This window comes from Equus przewalskii, chromosome 17 (genome assembly GCF_037783145.1).
Source record: "Equus przewalskii isolate Varuska chromosome 17, EquPr2, whole genome shotgun sequence".
Taxonomy (NCBI): domain Eukaryota; kingdom Metazoa; phylum Chordata; class Mammalia; order Perissodactyla; family Equidae; genus Equus; species Equus przewalskii.
The window spans coordinates 12966543-12972542 of NC_091847.1; the positions used below are offsets into that span (position 1 = coordinate 12966543).

The 6000-nt window shown below is 31.8% G+C and overlaps 1 long non-coding RNA gene across 1 annotated transcript in view; it reads left to right on the top strand.

Moving 5' to 3' along the window:
* The window catches only part of LOC139076768 (uncharacterized), a 52367-nt gene extending 49088 nt beyond the window's left edge, over nucleotides 1-3279 (top strand). The window contains exons 3-4 of the long non-coding RNA XR_011528697.1: nucleotides 1519-1613; nucleotides 1827-3279. This is a non-coding gene — a long non-coding RNA (uncharacterized lncRNA). The remainder of the gene's footprint in view (nucleotides 1-1518; nucleotides 1614-1826) is intronic.
* Nucleotides 3280-6000: the final 2721 nt, after the last annotated feature.

A 6000-nucleotide genomic window follows, 5' to 3' on the forward strand; every position in this document is an offset into this window, starting at 1 on the left:
CTCTCTTTCCACTCCATTATGACTTTTAAATATTTACAGCTTTTTAGACAAAATATGATGACAATTCTCATTAGAGAAATGGAAAGTGGGAGTAGCGTTACTATTTTTAAAATAGTAATGTACATTTTATGGCACCAAAGAGCATTTTTAGTATGATACAGGACCTCCTCTTCCAAAACTTCCAAAACCTTAGCCCCTTTTCTCTCCTGCCATGGAGATTTAATTTGAGATATTTTTACCTCTTGTTTTATTTGTGCATGGCCCTCACCATGTACCTAGCTCATAAACACTTCTAATTGTTGTAAAGTGGTTTCTGCAATTTGATGCCACTTAGCCACATTTTAGTGGGAGTTTCCATAGCAAACTTTCCCTCAGGATTTTCTCATAACTGTAGGATGTATAAACAACGAGCTGTTTTCCACCTTGTTGAATGAAGATATGGGAATGTGCTTCAAACAACAATTTTAGCTCAGCAGTTGGCAATAATTCTGAGACCACCAGCAGCCTTTGCCTGCCTGCCATGGTGTCCTAGAGATTTCCAGTGCATCATGGTAGTAGGTGGTAGGGAATATGCCTTTCAGTGCTCTTAATAAAATTTTGACAAAGACAAGGCAGGCTCTTATCACTCATGGTTAAGTCACAGACAGTGACATTTGAGGTCTGGAACCGTTAAGAACCATAAAATCCTGGGAGCTTTGCCTTCCCACACAACTTGCTGCTGTGCTCATGTTTGTGAACAAGCTGTCCTTCCCATATCCTCAGCTTTACTTACAGCTCCCAGTGGAGAGGAACAGAAAACACATTTTATATTTGTATTTCCTGCAGCATTATGAATATTGACATCTCTTTTGCATTTCTATGCCATGAGAATTCACTGTCTAACTGATTAATGGGTGACAGCACCATAGAACAAATGCTGAGTGCATTCATAATTTCGAATATTATAATAGAAATATGCTATCTTGCTCTATAAGTGGACTTTTCTAGTTGATCTCCTGTCATTAGAATGAATCTATAGTGTCTGATTTTAAATTTTATAATAAGGGAGGATGTGTACTATTTAGAAATGGAGGCTATCAAGGTAAAAGAAAATAGGTTTTTCCCCAGCACACCCAGCAAAGAGAAATCTCTAAACTCATGCTGATCTGGGTGGAATGTAGTCTTGGTCTCTGTCCCATAATAAAGGGGTAAATACAATGGGAGAAGATTACTTTCTATTGTCAGGAAACAAGGCTGTGAATCTATGGTGAATATTTGAGACTGTGCTCAAAATAACAGATATTCTTGATTCATTATGCAACGTTGGTTGCCTCTGTATCTGCTGATCATTTGAGAATGATTTACTTATCTTGAAAGACTACTCTTCCTCTCCTTCATATCAGAAACTTACATTTCTTGGAAAAATCCCCAACTCTAGAAGAGATACAAATAAAAGAGCAACCTCCTGAGTTTCAGGAGCAGTTAAGCAACAGGAAGTTATGGATTTTCATTAATCTGGCCAACTCTTTCTTTTCACAGGTGAGGAGACTGAGGGCTGGAAGGATGCAGTGACTTTTGCCATCACTTATGTTTTATGGCCTTTCTCCTCTACCAAGATTTAGTGCAAAATCGTGGTAAGATTAATTGCATTCTTTGCTATATAATAACCAAGCTTGACATAGTCAAGTAAGTTCATATTCTTGAGGAATGGTAATATTCAGACAAGAATTCATGTTAATTAAAAAGTGTTTAATAAGACAGAAAAAAAATTCAAATATGTCTTCCTTTCTTGACTGAAATTTCTTAAAATATCTCTAATTGCCAGTTCTTATATTTTTCATTCACAGCTAACAACATGAGCGTATCCTTGGCAATATTCTCCTACTTTAGTATCACGTACAGTCCTGGATGAATAGAAGTGAAAAGAAGAAAGTGAAGAAGGTCTATTTCTCCTATATTGTTTATGCTGATCATTCTGACTTCTGATGTTTAGTATGAGGTATAGAGACATCTTGCTATGATATATGTAGAATATTAAAAGGATTGAAGACCTGGAAAATAAAGGATTAGAATTTTCTTGAGTTAATTTTTCCCATCTCTTCTCCCCTCACATTTCCTAGCCATAATAAGGTGTTGGTAGTTACCAGGGAGAATGTTGGTGAAGTTTGGCTTATAAAATGTTTTTTATGAATATCTCAAGTTACATCAGGCTTGGGTAGCTCATTGCCCAATTCCCATGGAATTCTGGGCTCTATGTACCTCTAAAACCCCAGATGTATGGTACCTTAATTTACCTAACCCAATCCCAACCACTCATGTTGGCCATAATGGCTGAAAAAGGAAATGACACTCATTGTCAAAACACATAAAATGACTCTATTTCTGCTCAAAGTACAGAGTCTCACACCCATTTAGTTGAACGTAGTCATACAAATGGCACTTTCCATTGTAGTCTTTCCTTTGCTTAAAATTCTAGACAATTTAAGAGAGACAGTACTCTTTATTCCATTATATTGTTTAAATATCATCTTGGCAACTATGCACACACCTATGCTGATTAGAAAACTGAAAAATTGTCTCCAAATTCCAAAATTTTCATCAATATCTATTATGTCCATGGAAGGCTCCTATCTTCTCCATGAATCTGCCAGCACCACTCCCAATCCTCAGTAATAGTTCCCTTGAATGAACAGCAGAACTCCAAATGACATTATCTTGTATCATTTGCTTATAGTTTCATACATCATTCTTTTGGTTGTTAAATAAGCATTTCTTATGCATATCGTAGAGACCAGAATCATGCATGACAAATCTTAACTATAGTTTACACAAATTACTTTTTAAATATAGTTACCTATGCTGATAGACACATTGAAGACAAACGTGTCTTCTTACTTATGATAGCCATTTCTGATTTAAAGAATAATTACTGTTTAAAACACGTATACATTTAAACTACAAATTATAGTACTAAAAGTAGTCATTCCACAATTTTGCACACTTTTTGAGAAAAAGAAGGCATATAGTAGAGCTGAAATAATCTTAGAATTCTGAGGAATGGTCTCCAGTTCTAGCTTAACCCATTATTAACTTTGAAATTTTGGGCAAGTTATGCACTTTTCAGAATTTCCTTATCTAACAAATAATAAAATTGTAATTAATAATTTTGCATGTACCTATTAACAATAAGATCTCATGAAAATATATAATAGTGAATTGAAATTCATTATTGATAAATACATTGTCAGAAGCCAGCTTATACACATATTACATGTACAACATATATACACATAAAACTACTTTCTCTGTCTCCTGATTCTGTCATTTGTTGATATTTAGGAATTAGAGAATTCACAGAGATAAATACAAAGGTTTTGTGGATCATTAATCATTAACTTGGATCCTTCTTTTGATGAGACTTGAGCCCACCAAAATATGTTCATAGTGTCATTTTACTTTACTCTCAATGGTTTATTTTATTGAAAAACTGGGAAAAATATAAACTGCATTAACATTGCATAGAAGAAATAATCAAAATGAAATAGCTGAGAAGAAAGAAAACATATTAAATATTGGTAGAGGAAACCAAAATTTATGCCAAAGAGCTACTCTCCCCAAACACCAACCCTGACAAGTTTCCAGGGAAATTTTGCTAATATTCCAAGATCAAGCCATTCAAATATTGCCTAAATTATGCCAGAGAATTGAGAGAGGTGTAAAATTTTCAATTTGCTTTTCTGGGGCCATTATTGAACTGATAATATTGCACTATAAAGCTACAAAACAATCTATCTTATGAATATTGATATAAAAACTTGAAATAAATGTTACATTAGCAAATAGAATTCAGCAACACATGAAAGAAGACTATACTACAATTAAGTGCAATTACTTCAGAAATGCAAGGATGGCTCAATTTTAGTAAACCTATTAAAATTTGCTATTAATAGAGATCAAGGAGAAAAGTCATATAATCCTTTCATTGTCTGTGAAAGGTATTCTAAAATAGCACTTGATAAAATTTAACAGACAGGTTGCATAAAATTCTTACTAAAATATTCATATAAATAAATGGATACTTCCTCAATATGTATATATATTTCAAACCAGAAATCAGAATCTTGCTTAACAACAAAATGTTAGTTTTTTAAATACTAGCTGAGGCAATTAGATATAAGAAAGAAAAAGAGGTATAAAATGTAAGAGATAGAGACAACATTATATTTATATGTAGATGGTATGATTATATATTTGATGGCATGATTGTATATTTTCTTAATTTCATTAAGTTAATAAAATGATATAATGAAATTATATGAAATGAAATTAGTAAAAATTATCACAAAGAATTTAATTATCTAGGCGTACAAAATTAATATTCAAAGGTAATATTTTTCTCTAAAGACCTCAAATTAGAAAATATAATAGAAAAAAGAAATCTCATTTTAATGGTCATGATATTCACAAAATACTTAGGGAGAAAATTAATAAAAATATATAAGAACTACATGAAAGGAAAACTTTAAATATCTACGAGAAACATCAAGGATTTGATATTTTTATAAGACTAAATTTTTGTATCTGAGAAGAGGAGGATAGGAAAATTTAATATGTAAAGACATTATCTCTAAATGGAACTATAAATGTAATTTAACACACATTTAAACAATAGCAATATTAATTTGTTTGGAAAAAGATGACGTATGTTCACATAAAAAAATAAGATAGAAGAACAAAGACATTTCTGAAAAAGGAGAAAAAAGAGATATCTTGTTATGTACATTTAAGCAATATTAATTAAATTTTGATACAATTATGTATCATTCATCCAACTGTCTACCCATCCATCCGTCTACCCATCCATCCTTCCTGTCTGTCTGTCTGCCTGGTTACACTGTATGAAATTGCTGATTTTCAATCCTTTCTGATCCATGAAAATGGCAATTTCATATTGCTCAATGTATTATGTAGGTGGCATTTCAGATCAATAGGACAAAGATGGCCATTCACAAAGAAGACATTTAAATACATGGAAACCAACTCAGCCTCATTTATAATTAATGAAAAACATGTTTGAAGATAGCATTCTTTTAATATTTCAAATGGACAAAGTAAGTTAAGCTTAAATATATATTGTGTTGACAACTATATGGGGAAATAGACAATATCATACATTATTGGTGATTATTTAGATTGGTACCAACTGTCAGGAAGGCAATCAATAATATCTGTCAAAAATGCACAGCTTTTTTCCTTAAAATTTTCATTTGAGAAATTTATTTTACAGAAAACTTTGAACATATGTGCAAAAAATCTGCATAAGAATACTAATTGTTGCACTATTTATAATACCAAGAAATAGAAAACAACATTATTGTCAATCAATAGAGAAAAGGATAAGTAAATTTTGGAATATTTATATTATGAAATGATATGTAGCCATTGAAAATGGTGTAGACATATATAGGATTTTATGTGAATATTTCTAAGAAATAATTTATGCAAAAATACAAGGTATTGAACAACAAAGATGGGAGGTCCTCCGTTGTGTAAAAAACAAAAAGGAATGAATATATAAAAACATATACATATATATCTTTGTAAATGTGTAGACTACCTCTGGAAGGATACATTGAAATCAGGAATAGAGATTATTTCTGAGAGAGAATGAGGAAACTGGGGATTTAGAGAGGGAAGAAAATGGACTTTTCATGTGATGCCCATTTTTCTGTTTGAGTTTTTATGAAATTAATTAAATATACCAATATTTAAAAAAAACTAAAAATGAAACATATTTGCCATGTAAAATTTTGGGAGAAATTTTGGTTTTAGTTTGAGCATTATAAAAGTCTGATGTATATGTAGAGAGTTGCTTGCATTTCTATTACAGAATAAAAGGGGTTGACAAACAATCCTTGTATGGAAAAGTAAACTTGGTCAACAAGTATAACAACTAAAAAAACATGCAACTTGCCTCATGATTACCCTTTCTTTAGTGGGGGCAGGACACCATCTTCGTAA